The following is a 25,090-nucleotide window of genomic DNA, read 5'->3' on the forward strand; positions in this document are numbered from 1 at the left end:
GACCATTCCCCCCACATTCCTGAGGACCTCACTGGTGCCTCCCCTTCGTAGGAAATCTGTAAGCCCCATCTCTGGGTTCCCAATGGCACAACCCTCCCAAGTGCTGGTGACTCTACCCTCTCGAGGTCTAGGCAGGATCTGGGACATACAGAGTTGTGTGGCCCTCGGGTGGGGGCCACACCCCTCACCATCTTTAAGCCTGACCTGCACCTCTCCTTATGGGAGGTCCACCAGCCCCACTCTCCCAACTCTCAGTGCCCCCTGCCTGCCCCATTGAAATCAGGCTCTGGGCAAAACCTGGGACAGGCTGAATTCTGTGGCTCTACAATGAAGGATATTTTTCCCTCACATATTCGAGTGGTACAGAACCCTCCCTTTATATGGACAAATCTGGTCTGTTTGGGCCTGATGGGCTCTACTGGTCTCACCCTGAAAACTCCCTGATTCCCCACCCCATCACAAATTTGTGTGAGAAAACAGGACACCTACTACTTAAGGCCACCCTACCAAGCCTGGGAGTCACAGCAGATCTACTAATACATAGAAACAAGCACAAAGAGGCAGCCAAATGGGGAGTCAAAGAAACATCCCCCAAATGAAAGAACAGGAGAGATATCCAGAAAAAAGAGCTAAATAAAATGGAGGTAAGCAATTTATCAGATATTAAAAAATGGTTATAAAGATGCTCAAAAAATGTAGTGAGAACTACAAGAAACTTTGTGAGAACTACATGAAAAATGACAAAGAATTCATAAAAGATAACTAGTCAGAAATGAATAATATGATATTTGAAATAAGTTATACTCTGGAAGAAATAAACAGTAGGTTGGATGATGTAATTTGGAACACAAGTTAGAAATAAACCACCCATCAGAGCAACAAAAAGAAAAAAAAACTTAATAAAGTGAGGCTAGTTTAAGGGAACTTTGGGACAACATAAAGCATAAAATCAAAGAGGTTCCAGAGGGAGAAGAGAGAGAGCAAAAGATACAGAACCTGTATGAAGAAATAATAAGCAAAAACTTTCCTAACCTGGCAATTGAAAAAGACACACAAGTCCAGGAATTACAAAGAATCTCAAACTAGATGAAGATAAAGAAGCCCATACCAAGACACATCATAAGTAGAATGCCAAAGTTTAAAGACAAAGAGAATCTTAAAAGCAGCAAGAGAGAGAGACAGTTACCACCAAAGGAGCTCCCATAAGTCTAAGAGCTGTTTTCTCAACAGAAACATTTCAGACCAGAATAGATTGGCATGAAATATTCAAAGTGATAAAAAGCAAAGACCTATAACCAAGACTACTTTATCCAACAAGACTATCATTTAGAATTGAAGGAGAGATGAAGAGCTTCCCAGACAAAACAAATAAACAACAAACCCTAAAGGAGTTTGTTACCACCAAACCAGATTATAGGAAATGTTAAAGGGCTTCAATAATAATAATAATAATAATAATAATAATAATGTAACATAGTTAAAGGAATAAAATAATAATAAATACATACCTATCAATAATCACTTTAAATGTAAATGCCTTAAATGGTCCAATCAAAAGACACAGGGTAGCTGAATGGATAACAAAATAAGACCCAGGCCCTAGCTGATTTGGCTCAGTAGATAGAGCATCAGTCTGTGGACTAAAGGGTCCCAGGTTTGATTCCAGTCAAGGGCACATGTCCAGGTTGTGGGCTCAATCCCCAGTAGGGGGCGTGCAGGAGGCAGCTGATCAATGATTCTCTCTCATCATCGATGTTTCTATCTCCCTCTCTCCCTTTCTGTCTGAAATCAATAAAAATATATTTAAAAAAAATAAGAGCCATATATATGCAGTCTACAAGAGAACCACTGCAGCACAAAAGATACACACAGACAAAAAGTAAAGAAATTGAAAAGATATTTCATGCAAATTGAAAGGAAAAAAATAAAGCTGACATAGCAATACTTATATCTGATACTTCATATTTTGTTTTAAACTTTAGGGACAAAGAAGAACAATGCATAATGATAAAAGGAGATATCTAACAAGAGGATATGACTCTTATAAACATTTATACACCCAACATAGGAACACATAACTATATAAAGCAAATCTTAATGGGAATACAGTGAGACTGGCAGTACTACAGTCTTAGTAGAAGATTTTCAATAAATCTTCTACTAAATCTTTCAATAAATTTTCAATAAATCTTCTATTAAATCTTTCAATAAATTTTCAATCAATAAATCTTCCAGACAGAAAATCAATAAGGAAATAGATCAGATGAATTTAATTGATTTCTTCAGAGCATTTCACTCCAAAGCAACAAAATATGCATTATTTTCAAGTGCACATGGTATATTTTCTAGGATAGACCACATGTTAGGACAAAAACCATGCCTTAATAAATTAAAGAATATTAAAATCATCTCAAGCATCTTCTTTGACCATAATGGTATGAAATTGGAAATTAATCACAAGAAAAACTGAAACAAAGACATGGAGGTTAAATAATAAGTTACTAAATAATGAATGGATTAACAATGAGATTAAGGAAGAAATCAAAAGATACCTTGAAACAAATGTAAATGAAAACACAACAACCCCAAATCTATAGGTCACTGTGAAAACAGGTCCTCAGAGGGAAATTCATAGCACTACAGGGCTATCTCAAACAAAACAAAAATTCAAATAAGTAACCTAGCTTTATATTTAAATGAGCTAGATTAAAAAAAAGTCCAAAGTGAGTAAAAGTAAGGAAATAATAAAGATCAAAGTAGAAATAAATGAAATAAAGTCTAAAAAAATACAAAAGATAAATAAAACAAAGAGTTGATTCTTTAAAGTATAAACAACATGGACAAACCTTTAACCAGACTCATTTAGAAAACAGAGAGAGGACACAAATGAATAGAATCAGACATAAAAGAGGAGAAGTAGCTGACACCAAAGAATACAAAGGATTGTAACAAAATATTATGAACAACTATATGTTAACAAATTAAACAATCTGGAAAAATAGATAAATTCCTAGAAACTTACAAAACTGAATCAGGAAGAATCAAAGAATCTGTACAGACAGATTATAACTAGTGTAATTGAAGGAGTAATTATAAAAAAAAAATTCCCAACAAACAAAAGTCCTGAACCAGATGGCTTCACAGGAGAACTTTACCCAACAGTCAAGAACTAACACCTCAAATTATTCAAAAAACTTCAAGAGGAGGGAAGACTCCCAAGCTCATTTTAAAAGACCAGCAGTATCATAATTCTAAAACTATATAAAGTACTACAAAAAAGAAAATTATAGATCAATATCCCTGATGAACATAAATGCTAAAATCTTCAAAAAAATATTAGCAAACTGAATCCAATAATACATTAAAAGATCATATAGCATGAACAAGTGGGTTTTATTCTGGGGATGCAAGGTTGGTACAATATTTACAAATCAATAAACATGATACAATACATAAAGAAAATAAAGGATAAAAATAATCATATCAATAGGTACAGAAAAAGCATCTGATAAAATCCAGCATCCATTTATGATAAAAACTCTCAGCAAAGTGGGAAAAAAGGGAATATACCTTAATATGATAAAGGCCATATACGACAAACTCATGGCCAATGTCATATTCAATGGGCAAAAACTACAAGCATTTTCCTTAAGATTGGAATCAAGATAAGGGTGTTCACTTTCACCACTCTTATTCAAAGTAGTACTGGATGTCCTAGTCACATCAATCAGATAAGAATAAGAAATCAAAAGCATCCAAGTTGGAACGGAAGAAGTAAAACTGTCATTATTTGCGAATGACATGATACTGTGTAAAGAGAATCCTAAACTACTAGAACTGCTAAATGAATTCAGTAAAGTAGCAGGATACAAAATAAATATCCAGAAACAAATTGTATTTTTATACACTAATAATGAACTATCAGAAAGAGAAACTAAGAAAACAACCCCATTAACAATTACATAAAATAGTTATAAATTTAACCAAGGATGTTAAAGACCTGTATTCAGATATTATCAGACACTGAAGAGAGAAATTGAAGAAGATACAAATAAGTGGAAGCATATATGGTGTTAATGAACAGGAATAATTAACAACATTAAAATGTCCATACTACTCAAAGCAATCTATAAATTCAATGCATCCCTGTCAAAATACCAATGGTGTACTTCATAGAACTAGAACAAATACTTCCAAAAATGCATATGGAACCACAAAAGACCCTGAATAGCAACAGCAATCTTGATAAAGAAGATCCAAGTTGGAGGAATCATGCTACCTGCCATCAAACTATGCTACAACGCCATAATGATCAAAACAGAATGGTACTGACAAAAATAGACACATAGACCAATGGCAGAGAATAGAATCCAGACATAAACCCATGTATTTATTGTCAATTAATATTTGACAAAGGAGGCAAATACATACAAGGAAGCAAAGATAGGCTATTTAATAAATGGTGGTGGGAAAATTGGACAGATATGTGCAAAAACAATGAAACCACGCGAACTTCTTACTCCATACACAAAAATAAACTTAAAATGGATTGAATACTTAAGGGTTAGATTCAAAACCATAAAAATCCTAGAAGAAAACATAGGCAGTATAATCTTGGACATGCTCATAGCAACATTTTTTTTCTGATATATATATTTCCAGGCAAGAGAAATAAATGAAAAAATAAACAAACGTGACCACATCAAACTAAAAAGTTTTGCACAGCAAAGGAAACCATCAACAAAATTAACAAATAACTTACTGGATGGGAGAACATATTCACCAATGATGCATCTGATATGGGGTTAATATCCAAAATTTATAAAGAATTTTGATAATGCAGTAACAAAAAGCAAACAATCCAATTAAAAAATGGGCAAGGAACCTGAGTTGACACTTATTCAAATAGCCAAAGACATATGAGATTTATGCAGATAGCCAAAAGACATATGAGAAATGCAAATTAAAACCACAATGAGATATCACCTCACACCTGTCAGAATGGCTATCCTCAATAAGTCAACAAACAACAAATGTTGGTGAGGATGTGGAGAATAGGGATCTCTCATGCACTGTTGATTGGAATGCAGATTGGTGCAGTGTGGAGTTTCCTCAAAAAGTAAAAATGAAACGGTCTTATGAACCAGCATTTTCACTTCTGTGAATACATCGGATAAAACCCAAAACACCAATATGAAAATATATGTACTCCTATGTTCATTGCAGGGCATTTACAATAGTCAAGATTTGGAAGCAACCCAAGCGTCCATCAGTACATGAGTGGATAAAAAGACTGGAGTCCTGGCAAATGTGGCTCAGTTGGTTGTAGTGTTGTGCCATAGACCAAAAGTTGGCAGGTTCAATTCCCGTCAGGGCACATACTCAGGTTGAGGGTTCGATCTCTGGTTGGATGAATGTGGGGGGCAACTGATGATGTTTCTCTTTTACATGGATGTCTCTTCTCTCTCTCTCTCTCTCTCTCTCTCTCTCTCTCTCTCTCTCTCCTCTTCATTTTTCTAAAAACAACACAAAAAAGACTGTGGCAAACTTACACTATGCAATACAAGTTGGCTGTAAAAAAGAAGGAAATTCTTACCTTTTGTGACAGCATGGATGGACCTGGAGAGTATTATGCTAAGGAAAATAAGCTAGTCAGAGAAAGACAAGTACCATATAATTTCACTTATATGTAGACTATAATGAACAAAATAAGTTAACAAACAAAACAGAAACAGACTCATAGATAGAGAGAATAGACTGACAGCTATCAGAGGGGAGGTTGGTTGGGGGTGGGGGTTGGCAAAAAAAAGTGAAGGGATTAAGCAAAAAATAAATAAAAACAACTCATAGGTACAGACAGCAGTATGGTGATTACCAAAAGGAGATGGGGTTGGGGTATAAGAGGGTAAAGAGGGGATAAATGGTGATGGGAGAAGACTTTACTTGGGGTGGTGAACACACAATACAATATACAGATGATATATTATAGAATTGTACACCTGAAACCTATATATTTTATTAACCAGTGTCTCATGAATAATTTCAATTAAATAAAAAAGAAACCCTGGGTAATTTGTGTTTTTGTTTTTTTTAAAAGAGATGGTCTCAGATCTCAAGAAATTTACATACAATCAGAAATATAGTTGAAACGTTTTTTTCCAGCTGAAGGCTAGCTAACAAGACTGAAGGTTTCCTTCTTTGTCAGTTGTCATAGTGCTGCTATTTATCATAAAATTTATTTCCTTCTACTTATTTTTTGGAAAAAGATATATATATGCCTGGTAAAAATTCAAAATATGTAAAGAAATACTGAACAGCTCTTCTTCCCACCTCAATTTCCCAAATTTAAATCTCCCAAATTTCAGAGGATAGTTTGTGCATGTAAGCGTTAAAGTCATACATACATCCATACATATGCATATGTGTGTAAATTAATAAATATACACATACATACAATATCTTGTATTGAACTTAACTTTTAAAAATTATATACTATATGAAACTACATATCTTGGAGATAGTCCTCAGGAGTACTTATAGTTTTGTCTCAGCTTTTAAAAAAAAGCTATATAGATTTTATCATTATTTATTTAATAAGTTCTCTATTAAAGGACATTCAGGATACTGTCAATCTTTGGTTATTACAAATCATGGCACAATATATTTACCTGTATATCAACCATTTTCATGAGTTTATCAGTAGGATGAATTTCTAAAAGTGAAATTACTGGGGCAAAGGGTTTATACATCTTAACTTTTTATAGAGTGTACTAAGTTTATTTCCATGGAGACATAAACATTATACTCCCACCAGTAATGTAAAAGAACTTATTTTCCCCAGTTCTTAATAAAACAGAGTGTTATTAAACCTTTATATCTTTATGTCCCAGGAGCAAAATGATGTCTCCATGTAGCTTTTAATTTGCATTTCTCTTATGAGTAGGATTGAGGATACTTTCCTGTGTTTAGAAGCTATGCCTTCTTTTCTGTGGAGTTCAATAATTTTTTCTTCCTTTAACTGAATTTTTAATACAGCTTTATTTGTTCTTAGGGGCTTGTTATATATTAAAGAATTCAGCTACTTTGTCTATAATATAAATTGTAAATAGTTTTTCTTGTTTCCTTTTGTCTCCGATTTTATTTATAAGTTTTATTTTCAAAAAAATAGTTTAAGTATGTAATTAAATTTATTATTTTTAGATGATTTCCAGGTTTTGTTTTATACTAAGACAGGCCTTATTTAACCCAAAATCTTACAAAATTTATTTTATTACTTTTATGTTTCAACTTTTGAAGGTTTAATTTTTTGTGTGTGTTTTTATTTTTTTTCCTTTTTAAAAATTTTTTTTATTGATTAAGTTATTACATATGTGTCCTTATCCCCACATTACCCCCCATCTCCCTCACTCACTCATGCCCTCACCCCCCTGTTGTCTGTGTCCATTGGTTAGGCCTATATGCTTGCATATAAGTCCTTAGGTTGATCTCTCCCCCTTACCCCTACCCTCTCCTACCTTCCCTCTGAGGTTTGACAGTCTGATTGATGCTTCTCTGTCTCTGGATCTGTTTTTGTTCATCAGTTTATGTTGTTTATTATATTCCATAAATGAGTGAGATCATGTGATATTCATCTTTCTCTGACTGGCTTATTTCGCTTAGCATAATGTTCTCCAGTTCCATCCATGCTGTTGCAAATGGTAAGAACTACTTTTTTACTGCAGCGCAGTATTCCATTGTGTAGATGTACCACAGTTTTCTAATCCACTCATCTGCTGATGGGCACTTACGCTGTTTCCAAATCTTAGCTATGGTGAATTGTGCTGCTATGAACATAGGGGTGCATATATCCTTTCTAATTGGTGTTTCTAGTTTCATGGGATATATTCCTAGAAGTGGGATCACTGGGTGAAATGGGAGTTCCATTTTTAGTTTTTTGAGAAAACTGCATACTGTTCTCCAAAGTGGCTGCACCAGTCTGCATTCCCCCCAGGAGTGCAAAAGGGTTCCTTTTTCTCCACATCCTCACCAGCACTTGTTTGTTGATTTGTTGATGATAGCCATTCTGACAGGTGTGAGATGGTACCTCATTGTTGTTTTGATTTGCATCTCTCGGGTGATTAGTGACTTTGGACATGTTTTCATATGTCTTTTGACCTTTCTTCTGTCGTCTTTCGAAAAGTATCTATTTAGGTCTGTTGCCCATTTTTTGATTGGGTTGTTTATCTGATGTAACTAGAATTTACCTTATGTCTTTTCCTAAACATGTATTACTAGGTGTACCAGTTAATAATGCGGATTTTGTAATCCAAAGAAAACACAATAATTTCAAGAGAAACATCCAAAGTGCTTTATTCAAAGTAATGTCCATCACTAGCTACACATTTCTCCCATCTTTCAGGTAATTTGTGGATACTATCCCAATAGAACTTTTCTTGTTTTGAGGCAAACCATTCAGAGACCCAATTTTCCACGTCTTCGTACTTTTTGAAGTGCTGCTCAGAAAGTGCTTGTACCATCAATCAGAACAAGTGGCAATCTGAAGGAGCAAGGTCTGGTGAATACAGCGGGTGGGTTAATACTTCTCAGGTAAGATCTTTTAACGTGTCTTTAACTGGTTTTGAAGTGTGTGATGGTGCATCATCATGAAGAAAACTTACTTTCCTGTGTCTTCTGGTCCATTCTGGTTGTTTTACAATCCAAGCATGGTTCAAATTGATTATTTGTTGTTGGTAGTGATCAGTATTAATGGTTTCACCTGGTTTTAGAAGCTCATAATACACCACACCTTTCTGCTCCCAGCTAACACAGAGCATTGTCTTCTTTCCGAAGTGATTTGGCCTTGCAGTCGATGTTGATGGTTGACCTGGATCAACACATGATTTTGTGCGTCTGGGATTCTCAAAGTAAATCTACTTTGCATTGCCAATCACAATAAATCCACTTTTCATTGATTCTATGCAAAAAAAGACTTTCTTTCATACCGTTGAAGCAATATTTTACTGATGACTTTTCAGTTTTCCATTTGTCTTTCGTTCAGTTGATGTGGCACCCATTTTCCTTCCTTTAAAATCTTCCCCATTGCTTGTAAACAATCGGAAATTGTTTGCTGAGGAACATTTAATCTTTTCTGCAAGTTGTTTTGAGTTTGACAGGCATCTTCATCTAATAATGCTTGCAATTGTTGGTCTTCAAACCTTTTTGGTCTTCAAACCTTTTCAGTCTTCAAACCTGGACGTTCTTTGTTTTTCACATCGAAATCACCACTTTTAAAGCATTTAAACTAGCATTCACAGTATCTTGAGATGGAGCATGTTCACCATAAGCTTCCTGAAGTATTCAATAACTTTCAGCAGCACTTTTCTTCAAAATAAAGTAATGAATTAAAACTTCCCATATATGCTTTTTATTTTGGCACGAAATTCGACATTTTAAGCGTAAAAATATCTATGATGTTAACACCTTCAGAAAATTTGACATATGAAGTTTTGAAGCTTGTTGTCAATACAACAAAATAGCATACATATCAAATCACATATATATATCAATATATGTGTAACTCCATCTAATGAAAAAAATCCGCATTATTAACCGGTACAACTAGTAAGTGCCACATTTATCACCTACTAAAGTGTCATATGTAACTGAAATTTATTTCTGTATTTTCTATTTTATTCCACTGACATCTTCATTGGTATACCAATTACTGTATTGTTTTAATTCTAACTACCTTTTGATTTAGTATTCTTCTTTTTGTAATTTAATTGGATATTCTTACTTAGGTATTAAGTGAATTATAGAATCAACTTGTATACCTTAAAAAACATTGTTTTTATTTGTGTTAGGAGAACACATTTTTAAAATAGAAGGCCTTGACTGGAATAAAACTGCTATACCATATATGAAATAACTCAGGGGATATTAACATTTTAATGTTGTTTAAGCTTCCTATCATAGAACATGGTATAAATTTCTACATGTTAAAGTATTGCATGTCCTTTACTTGTATGTTAACATTGTATCCATAAATCCTATTCATTTTTTTCTACATTTCCTGCCAGATATTTTTCTTTGCTATTGTATTTTAATCTTTTCTTTCAACATATAATTTAAGTGGTTGTTACAGTATATATGACAACTATTGGATCCTGTGTATTAATTTTTTTTCCAACCACTTTACTTATTTTACCATTAAAACAATTATTCAATTGATTCTTTTTCCTTCTAAGTAATAGTCATCTAAAGTAAGTAATTTTATCTCCATTTTTCCTATTTTTATAGATGATTTTGTCTCCTTTTGCTTAATTTATCCAATAGTAATTAGGAAACAAATTTAAATGGAGGAACTTTGTTACCGATCAAAGTTAGAAAGTTTCTAATGTTTTAATAACTGGATGTAGACATTTATCAAATAACCTTCTAATATCTGTGGGGAAGATCTATTTTCTTGATTCTATTGATATTCTGAGGGATATTAATATATTTTAATATTGAACCATTTACATGTACTTGGCCATCAGAGTGTATTCTTCATCATTGGCTTCTAGATTTCATTTGTTGATTTTCAGTTGGAAATTTATTGCTTTATATTTATAATGAGTTTAGGCATTTTCTTTTGTTGTTTCTTTCCTTTGTTTTCTCTTTTGGTTCCCTTTTTAAAGCTTTGGTATTGATGTCAGAGATGTTTCATAAAAAAATAGGAAGACTTTCTTTTTGTATGGGATATAGCAAACTTACATATTTAAAATTTTATTTTAAAATGAATGCTGTTGCTCCTGTGTGGGAAACACCTTGGTTTTAACAATCCTATCTAATAAAAGAGTAATATGCAAATTGACATCACTCCAAAACATAAGATGGTCGCCCCCATGTGGACACAAGATGGCCAGCAGGGAAGAGAAATTGTGGGCGATCAGGCCAGCAGGGGAGGGCAGTTGGGGGTGACCAGGCTGGCAGGGGAGGGCAGTTAGGGGCAATCGGGCCAGCAGGGGAGCAGTTAGGCATTGATCAGGCTGGCAGGGGAGTGATTAGGGGGTGATCAGGCTGGTAGGCAGAAGCAGTTAGGGGCAATCAGGCAGTCAGGGAGCCAGCAGTCCCGGTTGTGAGCCAGCAATCCTGGATTGTGAGAGGGATGTTTGACTACCCGTTTAGGGATGTCTGACTAAATGGGCGGTCAGACATCCCTTGAGGGGTCCCAGATTGGAGAGGGTGCAGGCTGGGCTGAGGGACACACACACACCCCACCCCGCCCGTGCATGAATTTCATGCATCAGGCCTCTAGTTTTGATATATTCTTACTCTTTTCAGGAAGGGATCTGAATCATAAGGACATTGAGATTTCTAGATACAAAGTGTGATGAAGAGAAATAGGGGAATATAGAAGAGGCCAGTGGGTGGCTCCACTTGTTTTCTAGTATTGCTTAGTTCTGGTCCTGAAACTGGTCCTAAGATGAGCAAACATCCTGCTCTGCAAGTATTCATGAAGGAGAAGCTATGTATTTGTTTTGATGCTTAGTTGAAGTGTACACTTTATAAGGTAGCAAAATACTCCTTTATCTATCTATCTATCTATCTATCTATCTATCTATCTATCTATCTATCTAATTTAGCAAGTACATATTGAGCATATGATAGACACAGGGAACTCTGCTAAGTGCTGGCTATGGAAAATGTATCATAAATCAGTGCATACAGCACTAATCACCTAGCATGTTAAATTAAAAAAAAAATACTGTACACAATCTTTATTACAGCCAAAGAATTAGAATAAGAACATTTAGAGATATGGGTAGAAAATGCCAGGCAGTACTGGGCTCTCATCCTGAGAGACCCGACTTCCTAATGTAGATGTGCATCAGAACATTATCAATGTAGCAATTAATCTAATGACTTTTGACTTCTCCTAAGTGAAGAAAAATTAAAATGAAAGTGGAAGTAAGATGTTTTTAAAATCCTATATAATAAACGGCTAATATGAAAATTGTCCCCTCAACTGGGAGTTTGACCAGGGAGCGGGGCCAGCTGGCCAACCACCCATGGCCCCTCCCCCTGGCTGGCCCTGCCTGATTGGCCCTGATTGGGGTGGGCCAGCTGGACCCCACCTATGCACAAATTTGTACACTGGGCCTCTAGTCTATACTAATAAAAGGGTATTATGCTAATTAAACTGGATAGACCAGACATCTTCCAGAAGTCTGGAACTCCTTCCGGACAGAGCCACAGCAGCTGCGAGTGCTGAGCAAAGGCAGGCAGCTGGCAGTGGCAGCAGCAGCTGGGTGATGAGGGCAGCGCCTTCCCCTGATAGGCCCGGTCGCCTCCCCAAGAGGCAGAGGGAGAGGCCATGGCGCGGTCCCAGGGTCCTGGTCCCAGCACCAAGGCCCCTCCTTCCCCAGAGGCTGCAGTGCGGTGCCGGGGTCCCGGGTTCCTGGGTTCTTGGTCCCAGTGCTACGGTCCCTTCTTCCACAGAGGAGGTGGGAGAGGCTGCAGCGTGGTCCTGGGGTCCCGGTCCCTGCACCACAGCCCTTCCTTCTGCAGAGGCTGTGGTGCAATCCCGGGGTCCCAGGGTCCCGGTCCCAGCACCATGGCCCCTCCCCCAGCTGGCCTGGCCCCAGAACCCCCACCCACTGGTGCCAGCGCTAAGAAGCAGGGAGCCCAGCTTCTGGACTAGCCACACTCCCCACCCTCCCCCCTGCCCCTGCTCAGCCAGAAGCCGGGCTCATGGCCGGCGAGCACAGCAGAGGTGGCATGAGCCTCTCCCACCTCCACGGCAGGTGGATAGTAAGGAGCAAGGGGTCCTGGACTGCGAGAGCCTTGGACTGTGAGAGGGATGTCTAAGTTCCAGCTTAGGTCTGATCCCTGGGGAATCCTGGGCTGTGAGAGGGCACAGGCCTGGCTGAGGGCTCCCCCACCCCCACCAGTGCAAGAATTTCATGCACCAGTGCCGGGAGCCGGTCCATCCTTGCTGCTTGACACAGTCGCTGCAGGAAAGAAACATCTGCACAGCATATGTTTCAAGGGACCTGGCATATATAGCATATTGTTCTTAATATGTTTGCTCTCTTTAGCGCCATGTGTTTTAACCAAGGTCACCTCTCTGAGAAAGGTTGTTTCCCCAGGTGGGGATCTTTCCCTGAGGTTAGGGAGGGGATACAACCCCTTAATTAAGTGCCAGGCGGGTAGTTAAGCTACATAATCTTTACTCCCTGGAATGGAGATAAGAAACGCCCTAACCTTTGTAATAAAAATTGACAGGATTAAAATCGGCTGGTATAAATATAGATGTAACAAGACAATAAACATCAGAACCTCATCAGTTCCTAACCAGAGCTCCGACCAGAACTTTGGCTGGAGATCCTGGCTATAGGTCCTGACTAGGCTGCTGATCAACTGAAGGCTGTCTTCGTGTCATTCCTTCTTCGCCGACTCCGTCCACACCTTTGGGGACCCCTGGACCCGCTGGGATTGGACCCCAGCACACCAGGCCTCTAGTTTAAATATAATTGAAGATAAGACAAAACATAGACCTTATGAATATTGCATTTCGTGTGTGTGTGTGTGTGTGTGTGTGCGCGCGCGCGCGCTTTACTTTCCTATTGGTTTTTCTGCATACAATTGATAGTGGAGTCTTGGATTAAGAAGATAAAACAAGTACCCTGGTAGTTTCTTTATTAGTCCTTTACTCAAAATTTTCTCAATCCAACATTTTTGAATTCTTTCTTTTTTTAAGAAAAAATATTTATTTACTTTAAAAATTATTTATTTTTGTTTAAGATATAATGGACATATAATATTATAACCATGGTAATTAGCTAGTTATTAATAATTAAAAAGGATCAAAGGGAAGGCCAGCCACTATAAGCATGGCCATTTGGGCAGCTTCACTAGTAAGCTGCAATTTCACACTCCCCAGGGAACCACAGGCCCATTCCCTGGGGAAAGGGGTCCAACAAAGGGGAGATAGATCCATGCACAGTGAAGTTGGGGTGCTATAAGGAAGTTACTTGTCAATCAAATGTGGGAACAAAAATCATTGGCTGGAAGAGGTGGAGCTAATGTAATCCCATTAAAATTGGGGGATACATAATCCCCTAAATAATGAAGTTCACTCTCTCTTGGTTCCTGGCTCTTGGCTCTCTGGTTCCTTTGACTTTGCTGCTTGTGTTCCTTCCATGTGGCCCTGCAAACCCCACATGCACTGGACTGACGGACTGCAGCTGGGGGGCACAAACTAAGCTAGCCTGGTGCTGCAGTGGACTGGGCAGACATGGAATGGAAGCTCTGGACACTGGCTTTGATTCTCTCCTTATTTAAGTCACAGCTACATTCTTTCCTTGGCCCAACAAAGGGAAATGGGATTTTGGAAACTCAGGGGTGTCTTTCCACAGAAATAAAGCTTTCTATAATACTTCATCTTCCCTTTGTGAGTCTCAGAAAATTCATTTTCTTGGGCTATCGCAAGAAGCCCACTGTCACTAGAAACAGGTGGGGATGAGGACTTCTCCCCACCCATAACAGACTCAGGTGTACAACGATGATTGCTATTTGCATATATTGAAAAATGATCACCACAATAAGTCTGGGTAACAGCCATCACTACACACATTTTTTTTTATTTAGATGAGAACTTAAGATCTACTCTCTAAGCAACTTTCAAATATATTATTGTTAACTATAGTTATCATGCTGTACGTTGCATCCCCAACACATTTATTTTATAACTGTAAGTTTGTACCTTTTGCCTCTCTTTACCCTTATGTATTTTATCCACCCTGCACCTCCACACCCAGACTCTAGCAACCACCAATCCATGAGTTCATGTGTTTATTTAGTTTAGATTCCACATATAAGTAAGATCATATGGTATTTGCCTTTCTCTGTCTGATATGTTTCATTTAGCATAATGCCCTTATGATCCATCCATGTTGTTGAAAATGGCAATATTTCCTTCTTTTTTATTACTAAATAATATTTCACTATACATATATGCCACATTTTAAAAAATCTTTCCATCCACTGATGGGCACTTAGCTTCCTTCCATGTTTGAACTATTGTATATTTCTTAACTGCACTAAGCACTTATTGGCAACACAAACTTATTTGAACAGGAGTTTAAAATAGCTTTGGAGACTACAATGACATTGCTTGAGCAGTCATATGTTTTGGTATAGATGCAGTGTTTACCATGTAGATGTAGACATGCTGTTTTAACAGACCCATGTTAAACAGTTATGTAAATTCTTTTCCAGTTCAGAGAAACTCTAAAGAAGTCTATTTAGGAACATTGACAGTCTAGAAACCCTGGTTTATTTTTGCCCTCTTCTTTGAATACAGAAAATGCTTATTGCTTTAAAAGAAATGAACTATGTAATAAACAGCTTGCTATAACTTCAAGCAGTATAAACCATTTTTACATAATATGTCATGATATGCTTGGAATTAAAGTCTAGCCATTATGACTAACTGATCTGTGCAATGTTCTTTCTCACTCAAAAATGTCCATGGAGTGTCTGCATCTACAAAGGCTAATGGTGGGTTGAAATTCTTCCTAGAAAATCTTGCTGTAGAGAAAGTCCTCCAGGGACTTGTGTGACAGGAAGGGAATCTGACATAGCCCTTTTCCTCAGTGAATATTTAAAGCAATATCCCCCTTCAAGCCTCTGAACTTGTCTCAGCCATGATTTACAAAGTGAAAGAGACTTGAAGAGATATCTACTTCAAAAGAAGAAAATTGTTAGTTTCTGCCCTAAAACCTCAAATTACTTAAATACCAAAATAAATTAGAGCAACATATTTTCTCTTGATTTTCCATCTATTGCTTTTTTTAAAATTTTTTTTTATATCAGCATATGGAAATCATCAACAGAAACATAAGCACTATTTGAAATTATTAAAAGTTTAAAATACATACTCAGGTTGTACCCCAACCTGCCAGATACAGCAAGACCTTGATACACCAGAAGCAGTTAATTGAGAATTATTTTTATTTTGGGTTGATAATATGCTCCTCTGATGACATTAAGATACCATTAGCTTCCAAGGAAGAAATGACAGTATACTGGTAAACTTAGATCTGATGCATTTCCCCAAACACAAAAGAACAAAGCTGTGACTGCCTCATGCTGGTGTGCCAGTGTCTTCTCTCTGATAGACAAGTCTGAATTTACACCTTTTAAAGACGAAGGAACCTGAGGTACTGATAAAGGAAGAAAAGACAAGTAGCCTTTCCTTATCAGGACATTTTTGTTAACTTGCCAGATAGCAAATGAATGGCAGCGGGTAGTATTGTCGAAAGATGCCAAGACTCCTGTGGTGGTACATGCTATACTCAGAGAGAAAACTTGTTAAAATGGTGTCTCTGTTATTTCTCTCTCTCCTATAATACCTAGCCCCATGCTTTATCTATGTAGAGTCATTCTTAATGCTACTGACACAACATATAAACACACGTTGTGTTCCAAGAGGGAGGGGGAATTCCACATCAAATTATGTTGTACACAATGAAATGCAACTATTTATTAGACACTGTGATCCAAAATTTTAGAATGTAACTTTTAAAAAGATGACTAAATCCTTTATTAATTCTTTCATGTTATTTCTTAACCATTTTAATGTCTCAAGATTTTTAGGCTGGTTGTCAAATATAGACATACTCTCACAGATGCTGCATTAGGATAATTTTCCCTTCACTAAATGATGTCATATTGCTTTGCTTTCTTTCTTTCTTTTTATTTTTTTTTGAATGTGCTTTAATTTTTTCTGTTAATTGTCCCTTCTTGATGTTATTAAATCACTAGAGGCCTGGTGCACAGATTTGTGCCCATTGAAAGGAAATTGATTAGAAGGTGGCCAGCCGGCAGGTTGGGACTGGGCAAGAGGGGCTGAACATGCCCTGGAGCCAACCTCCCGTGGTCCCTCCTGGGCTGCCCACATCTGGGGTGGTGCCGTGGCTCAAAGGGCATCTGCGAAGTGAGTGGGGTCCCTCCGGCAGGTGGGGTCCTTTGGCCTGGCCTGCAGGGATAGGGCTGAAACCTGCTCTCCAACATCCCCCAAGGGGCCCCAGATTGTGAGAGGGAAGTTCTCAGGTGACACACCCCAGAATCACCCAGAATCAGGCTCCCTCCTCTCTGGTTCTGGGTGCATCACCAGAGAACCGTAGCTGCCAAGTCACCACAGCTCGGCAGCTCCTGCATTGAGCTCCTGGTGGTCATTGTGCATCATAGCTGCTGGTCAGACAGTGGAATGGTCGCTTAGGCTTTTATTTATACAGATATGCCTATACAAGTCAGGATTGGCTAGCTGACAATTCAAGTGGCTCAGGCAGTACTTCTTTCAGTGTCCCAAGAAGTAGAGAAGACTCCATAAGAATGAGCAGTTGTGATGTTTCCTAAGATGATCTTATACTAGCATTTAAACTAGAATTGCCTCTCATCCATCTGTGAATGAACATGGTTTTTAGCATATAGTAGTTTCTGAGTAAACATTTGTAGAATAAACAAATAAATAAAAGATGGCCCTACCATTGTTAGCGTACAGTGTCAGTGTGATGTTATCTATGGCATGTTGTATACATGATTGCATTTAATTTCCACAGCATCCTACAAGATAGATGTAATTATTTTTACTTTGCAAGGTAAGAAATTAAATCTCATGGAGATTAAGTGACTTCACTACATTCATCCGGTTATTATGGGGTAACGTTAAGATTTGAACTTGGGTTTACCTAAATCTAAGATCAATGCCTTATGTTTTTTGGTTCCATTGCCCTCCCTTACCTTTGAATTCATCTCAAATGATATGTCTGAGAAACCAGACAACCTGTGAAAACATAAGGACATTATTTTATACTTTGCTTATTTTCTAGTTCTCAGCTATATTACAGATAGTAGGAATTTACAAATATACATCTAAACATTCTTCAAGTATTAGATAAAACATGATATGCAGATAAAATTAAGTGTCTAACACATAAATTGTCTTGAGGATTATGCATGTACACATATAGCTGCTCTAAGAAAGCTTAAAATTTCTATTAAATGAAAATATTTTTACCATTCCCCTTTATATTTATTTTGGTTTATGGAGTTTGATTTATACTCAGTATTTTCAGATACATATGTCTGCACATCCAAAGTGTCAACCATGTTGCTCAGAGGAATGGTCTTTAAAAACAATGCCCTTTATTATAAATATACAAGTATTATGTTTATGTATGAAACATTTTTGGTGGTGAAGTTGAGACATAAAAATAGAAAAATGGCAGCTGCCAAATGCATTGCATTTCTTAAATGGTCAAAAATTCTTTTAATGAAGTCTAAAGTTTATTTAAATAAGGACTATTACTGTGAATTTTTACTTGGCTGTATTTTGCATCTATCGTCATTATCATTAAAGAATGGGGTGAATGATAAGAAGTGCCTTACTTTCTTCCAAATTAAAAAAAATATTCTGTTAATGTAAAGAAGACTATTGAGTCCTCTCTACTGAACAAGAAGCTCTTAGAACCTGGAGCTGAGCCATTTCTGTCACAATGACAACAGCAGACTCGCTTTTCTAGTCTGGGCCAGGGATGGACATACAAGGTGAAGGATGGAAATGGCCAAACCTTAATGAAATTGATTTCACTTAAGAATAATTTGTTTGTTTCAATTACATTAGGCTCCAATTAGCCCCTACAAAAGTTTATCCTTCCTCATTCCTGGTGAAAATCTCATCTTCCTCACAAATGTCTTAATTGCAAGGGTGCGTAAGACAAGTCCTAAATCACACTTGAGTATTCCAGCTAGAGATAACTCTCTTCTGAATTTCAGAGGAGAGGCATAGTCTTAGTCTTAATTTATTAGATTAATACAAGTCAATAGGAGAATCGAGAGCAATCCAGCTAACATGAAAGTGAGATGAGTTGACTCTGTTGCCAAAGTACAATTTTATGAATAAGTAGAATCTTCCTCAGAAACCCCAAAGAAAGGTTTTGCCTTATTCTAGCTAAACTCTGTAAAAAGAAAGGCAGTTTAATCTTAGAAGGTGCATAGAAGTTTATTTTCAAGAGGGAAAGTATATGTAACTGGAACATGAGTATTTAATTGTAATAATACTTTGTTCTTCCTACATCCTCTATTGCCAACACTTTCCTTTAAAAAAAAATCACTCATACAGAAAACTTACAGGGTGCATTAGTGCATTAGTGAGATTAGACTAGGGTATTCCAGGGTAGGAAACTAAAATCTCAGTAACATAACCTAATAAAGTTTACTACAATGCTAGGGCCCATCCAGGCAGCTTCTATTGAAATAGTGACTTTGAGATGCATCTGGCTTGCATATTTTGTTTGCATCAGCTTCCAGGAGTCAAGTTAGGAGAGGGAACTTGAAGGAACACACTGACTCTTCCATGCTTTGGCAGGCAAGTTGCATACATCAGTTCTGCTCACAGTCCACTTGCCAGAAGCTAGCTAAGTGGTCCCACTTATCATCAAGGGGAGGCTGAAAATTTTGAAAACATGTGTGAATACTTGGTAAGGGTAACTGTGTCTGCCACAGGCAGCCAGTGTTAGGATAATCCAACAAGGAGTAACAATATTTATAACAAGAGAGGTATAATGAGAGAATTTTCTATCTAAAGAATACTTAACTTTCAGAATAGAAGAAAAGCATGTTTATCATAAGGGAAACATGTTTTCCCATCCATCAACATTGATATAAAACATTGAATTCCAAAAACTGTCAGTAAATGGTTCATTTTAAAGAAAAATTGCCGAGCAAGATGTAATTTGTCCCTTTTCAAGTCATTAGAGACATCCAAGAGCTTTCTTTTCTTTTTTTTCCCTTCCATTTCACTCCTTTTTACCCACTTCCTAGAGCTTTCATTTAATTTATCACCTGCCCAAGGAACAATCTCAACATTTCTGTCCTGCAAACCGTATCCCCCACTTTAAATTGAAGTTCAGAGCCCATCTCAAGAGAGCTTCTCAGGGGAAATTTCTCTCAATTAACTTGGGCTCATTCTTTGATCTGCACAATTCCTTCTTTATCGCTTTACGTCAGAATATTCATTGACTACCTACCTATCTCGTCTCTTTTGAAAGACTATTAAATTTTTAGGGCATAAGTCAGGTCTAATCTCAACAAGATACTTTCAGTTCCTATTATAGTGCTAAGCATCAGTGCGTACTCAGGAAATGTCATTGCCCTATTTACAAGGACTTGAATTTCTATGTATAGGTTTTGGAGTCCTCTGCTTGAATGTAGCAAGTTATTTGAATAATTTCCTCCAGTTGTTCAAATAACTATATTTCAATGGATGAGAAATAAATCATTTAGAGCGTCTATTTTTATAGTTGGTCTCCAGCTTTGTAATAAGAACAAAATGGAAGAAATGTTGATACTCTAAGACACTAATTTAGTCACTGGATTCCAAAATGTATTGTGAGTAATTCTAAAGAACAAATGTAATTAGCATTAACTGGCAAATAATAAACACAGCACTTATCTTCAGGAAACAGTATGTGGAGAGTGGAGAGGGGCGTTTGGGAAAGTGTATGCCAGGGATAACCTCTGGGCTTATTTTCCAGCTGTAGGGGCGTTTGCTGCAAATTCTGTGGCTCTAACTGGGTCCTGACCTAGTTCTGTTTATGCTCTGGCAATCGTCTATCAAGTTATAAAACAGAACCCTTTGCCTCGCTTACTTGTAAGTATTTGCTCGCTTTGCATACTTTTTTCATTTTTCCGGGATCATATAAATCATCAGTCTTTCTTCAACTAAAGAGGAGAAAAATAATGCAGCAACTGCATCTTCTGAATTAGTAGTTCTTAACTTTGGATGTCCATTAGAATCACCATAGTGTTTACAAATACATCTTTGCTAACCCCTGCACCCTAAAGATTTTGTTTTAATTGATCCAGGGTAAAGTTGGGCATCAATATTGTTTTTTAAGTCCATTCAGGCTTTTCAAATGTAAGTTTGGGTCTTTTTATGCCACAGATCTTTTATTATGAAACAACTAGCATTTGCCACCTTTAAAAGTTGTGCCATTATAATCATATTGTGGACACACTTGGAAATGGTGCTGTTTAAAAATGTTGACTTGTGTATTTATACAGCAACAGTATATATGAATTCGTTAATCTTACCTATAACTTTGCTACTTGGCTTTTTGGTTATGTACCCACTCACTATCTCCAGTTCTTTAAAAACACTTGTGATAATAAGATCAGAAGGGAGCAGAAGTGACCCTGAATCACTCAATTTCAGGTTCATAAGCAATGGAAATCTCATGCTAGCTGTTGCTTCTCAATAAATGAAAGATGAAATCCTTTGCACTCTGGGAGGTTAATGTAGTAACCTGTGTCCAAGAAGGTTCCATTCTGGGCTGTCTGGCTTTGGGCAGTCCTTAAACCAAAGAAGTACTAATTATGGAGTTGGGGGCTGGAGACAAGGAACAAAACCTCCCTATGTTCCCATTCTCACTGGAAGACTCCAGTCTGTTTCTGGAACCCCACTTGTATCCATAAATGAATTTAAACTTGGTCCTTAGGCAAAAGTTTTTAACCTCTACTTTACCTCCCACCCTCATTTTTAAATCCACCAAGTTGAATGTCACACCATGACATGTAGCTATCTATTTAGACAGAAAAAAATGTTCTAAAGACCCAGCAGAAGATCTGGCTCCCTTTCTTGTGATTAGCTGGAATACATAGCAATCTATTTCAAATTCTACCCAAGAATCAACCTCATCTATTTTAGTTTGATACTTTAGTTTCTGAGAGTAGAGATAAATAAATGCAACTGGAACGTGTACAGGTAAGTAAAAATAACTGGGATTTCATAAAATCTACTCCTCCTCAGATTTATTTACTTGACTATTTGTGTGTGTATGTGCATGTTTTGAAAGATTATTGAAATTCACAATAGCATAGAAAACAGAAATGTATGAGCAAAACATATGTGCATTGCAAATATGATTCTGTAGTATTCCTTTGTAAAGAATCAATTAATAAAAATCTTTATAGATTTTAATTTTTCCCTCTCCTCACTATCAGAAAATATCTAAAAAGTATGGCAGAAAATAAAAAAGCATTCTCTCAATTTCTGAAGTTTTACATTGTGTATTATCACCGTGGGTAACCTTCATAATATTTCAAGTTTTGGTGCTAACAGAAATTATTTTCTTAACATAAAACAATAAAACCACAGAGAGTTAATATGAAATTTCAAAGCTTTGTTGGGATAAAAACTGCAATTTTTGATGAAAGACTAGTAACTGAGAGTCAAGTGAACTATAGTATAACCTTTTGGAGGAAGCTTTTCCAGGCAGCATATTGAGCAAGGTAAAAAACATAGAGGAAATCACCTATTTAAAACCTGAGCTCGTTATGAGGTTATAGCTGACTGGGTTCCATCGTCCCGGTGGACTGAAGGTTACCTAAGAAGCAAGAAGTCAAGAGAAGATAGACTGAGAATCATCAATTAGAAAGAGGTCATTACACATAGATACATGAGTATATCAAGTCAGGATGGCATAATTGAAATCAGGATAGTATACAGTCAGGATGAGAAGTTGGGAGCATTGGAGCATGAGCTAGGTGGTGGTCAGAAAAAAGAGGAGAGGGAGGGTCAGACACAAGAAGGTGAAGTTATGAGAAGGTGGCAGGAGTGAATAAAGGGAACCCACAGCTCTTCTGAGGAACTATTTTTTAGGAAGCCAGACTGCTGCTGGGCAGAACGAATATATAAGAATGAGCCTTATATTTGTCAATCCCTTCATTCTTTATTCAACCAATATTTATTGCATGACTCATATGCACCAGGCACTGTGTTGAATCATAGGGAAGTACAAGTGAACAAAATGTATCTTAAAATAGCTTTCCTTCTCCATTGTCCACTATGTAGTGTCACGGATACCTGGGTGGGAAAAATCTCTAAGAAGGATGCAGTAATATTTTTCTTCTGGTAGCTTTGGGGAGAGTAGGCTCCTTAAGTGTTTTTTCAAAGCTTTTTAAAAATGACTAATCATACATAACGTGTACTAGTAAACCTCAATATTTGCTTTGTTTGAGTTTATATTTGCATGGGTATATCTAATATAAATATTTAAAGTTTTCAAATTGTATTGACTTTAGCCCTCGCCTGTTTTTCTCAGTGGTGAGAGCATTAGACTGCCATCCAAAGGGTCACAGGTTTGATTCCCAGTCAAAGGCACATATGTGTGTTGCAGGCTTGATCTTCCACCCCTGTCAGGGCATGTGTAGGAGGCAACCAATAGTGTGTCTCTCTCACAGTGATGTTTCTCTCTCTCTCTTGCCCTCCCTTCTACTCTTTCTAAAAATTAATGGGAAAAATGTCCTTACTTGAGGATTAACAAAACAAATTGTATTGGTTTTAAAAGTTTGTTCTCAATGTCTATAGTTCCCAGTTTTCTTCTTGGTAATGTGCACCTGAATGTGGCTGATAAAAAGTTCAAACTTCTTGAATATCCTATCTGACCAATTGAGACCATCACTTTGAACAGACCTTCAAAGAATGAATTCAACCAAGGGTATTTTTTCCACAGGTAGCAGGATCTTCTCATCCTCTTGTGAGCCCAGGCACCCATTGGTGCCAAGAGATAACAGCAACTCAGCAGGGGATACATTTTTGTGTCTTTCCTCCTTCCAAACTACTGACCCTATTATAACAGACTAGAGGCCTGGTGCATGAAATTTGTGCACTTCTGGGGGGGGTCCCTCAGCCTGGCCTGCACTCTCTCACAGTTCGGGAGCCCTCGGGGGATGTCTGACTGCCACGGAGGAGGGAGAGGCTCCCACCACTGCCGCTGCATTTGCCAGTTGTGAACCCGGCTTCTGGCTGAGTGGCACTCCCCCTGTGGGAGCACACTGACCACCAGGGGCAGCTCCTCCGTTGAGCATCTGCCCCCTGATGGTCAGTGCACATCATAGCGACTGGTTGTTCCATGGTTTGGTGGATTTGCATATTAGCCTTTTATTATATAGGATAATTAGACTGAAGGAGTATGGCAGTAAAACCTATGTGCTATGGAATTGCACTAATTGTCTGTATAAAGCATCATTAAGACTGTACTGAAACTCTGCCAAACCGGTTTGGCTCAGTGGATAGAGCGTCGGCCTGCGGACTGAAAGGTCCCAGGTTCGATTCCGGTCAAGGGCATGTACCTTGGTTGCGGGCACATCCCCAGTGGGAGGTGTGCAGGAGGCAGCTGGTCGATGTTTCTCTCTCATCGATGTTTCTAACTCTCTATCCCTCTCCCTTCCTCTCTGTAAAAAAATCAATAAAATATAAAAAAAAAAAAAAAGACTGTACTGAAACTCCAAACACAAGGCCTAAGGTGTAGACATACAAAACCTGCTGCTTCAGGTTGGCAGAGAAGCTACCAATATATTGGCAGGACCTGAGGCAGTCCAATTTCCTCTGGGCCCTGTCTCATGTGGTTCTCTGGGTAGGGTCACATTATGACACATATAGGTCCTGGGTATCCTCTAACTTTTACACTATAAAAAAAATGGTTATATTTTTACTGAGATAAAAGACAAATATATGAATATTATATGTTGCAATATTTTATTCTACCTAAAACTCTACTCCTTTTCTTCTGACTTTAAAGAAACTTGAAGCATTTAATGGGCTCCTAAAAGTACTGTTAAACCAGGCAATCTGTCTGATGCATCTAATGGGTAAAATGTTTGTGCCTCTGGGTCCATGCCTCCTCATCTTGCCGGCATACATTCATTGTGCTGCCTGGTCTGCCTTTGATTTTTTAAATGTAATTCAAACTTTAGGTTTCTTTTTTGGAGTAAAACAGGCTCTTTTCTGTTTATGAGGTTATTTCTGAGTTGCAAAAATAAGACCTCACCCCACCCATGTTTTCAGTAATCCCTGTTTACCCTAATTCAATCTTGGCTATGACAATCATAGAGACAAAAAGTATAAGGAAACATCTCTTTTTTTCATTTGTAGTGGTGGAAACCTTAGATGTAGACATTAATTGCTCCAGATCTGTCAGGTAGATGCATTCCTTTTGTTTTGCTTTTCACTGAACAGAACAAGCCTTTGCTATCCTACATTGTTTTATAACGTCATCAA

Source organism: Myotis yumanensis, unplaced genomic scaffold (genome assembly GCF_028538775.1).
Source record: "Myotis yumanensis isolate MYYU_CA2020_CCGP unplaced genomic scaffold, mMyoYum1.0.hap1 SCAF_2, whole genome shotgun sequence".
Classification (NCBI taxonomy): Eukaryota; Metazoa; Chordata; class Mammalia; order Chiroptera; family Vespertilionidae; genus Myotis; species Myotis yumanensis.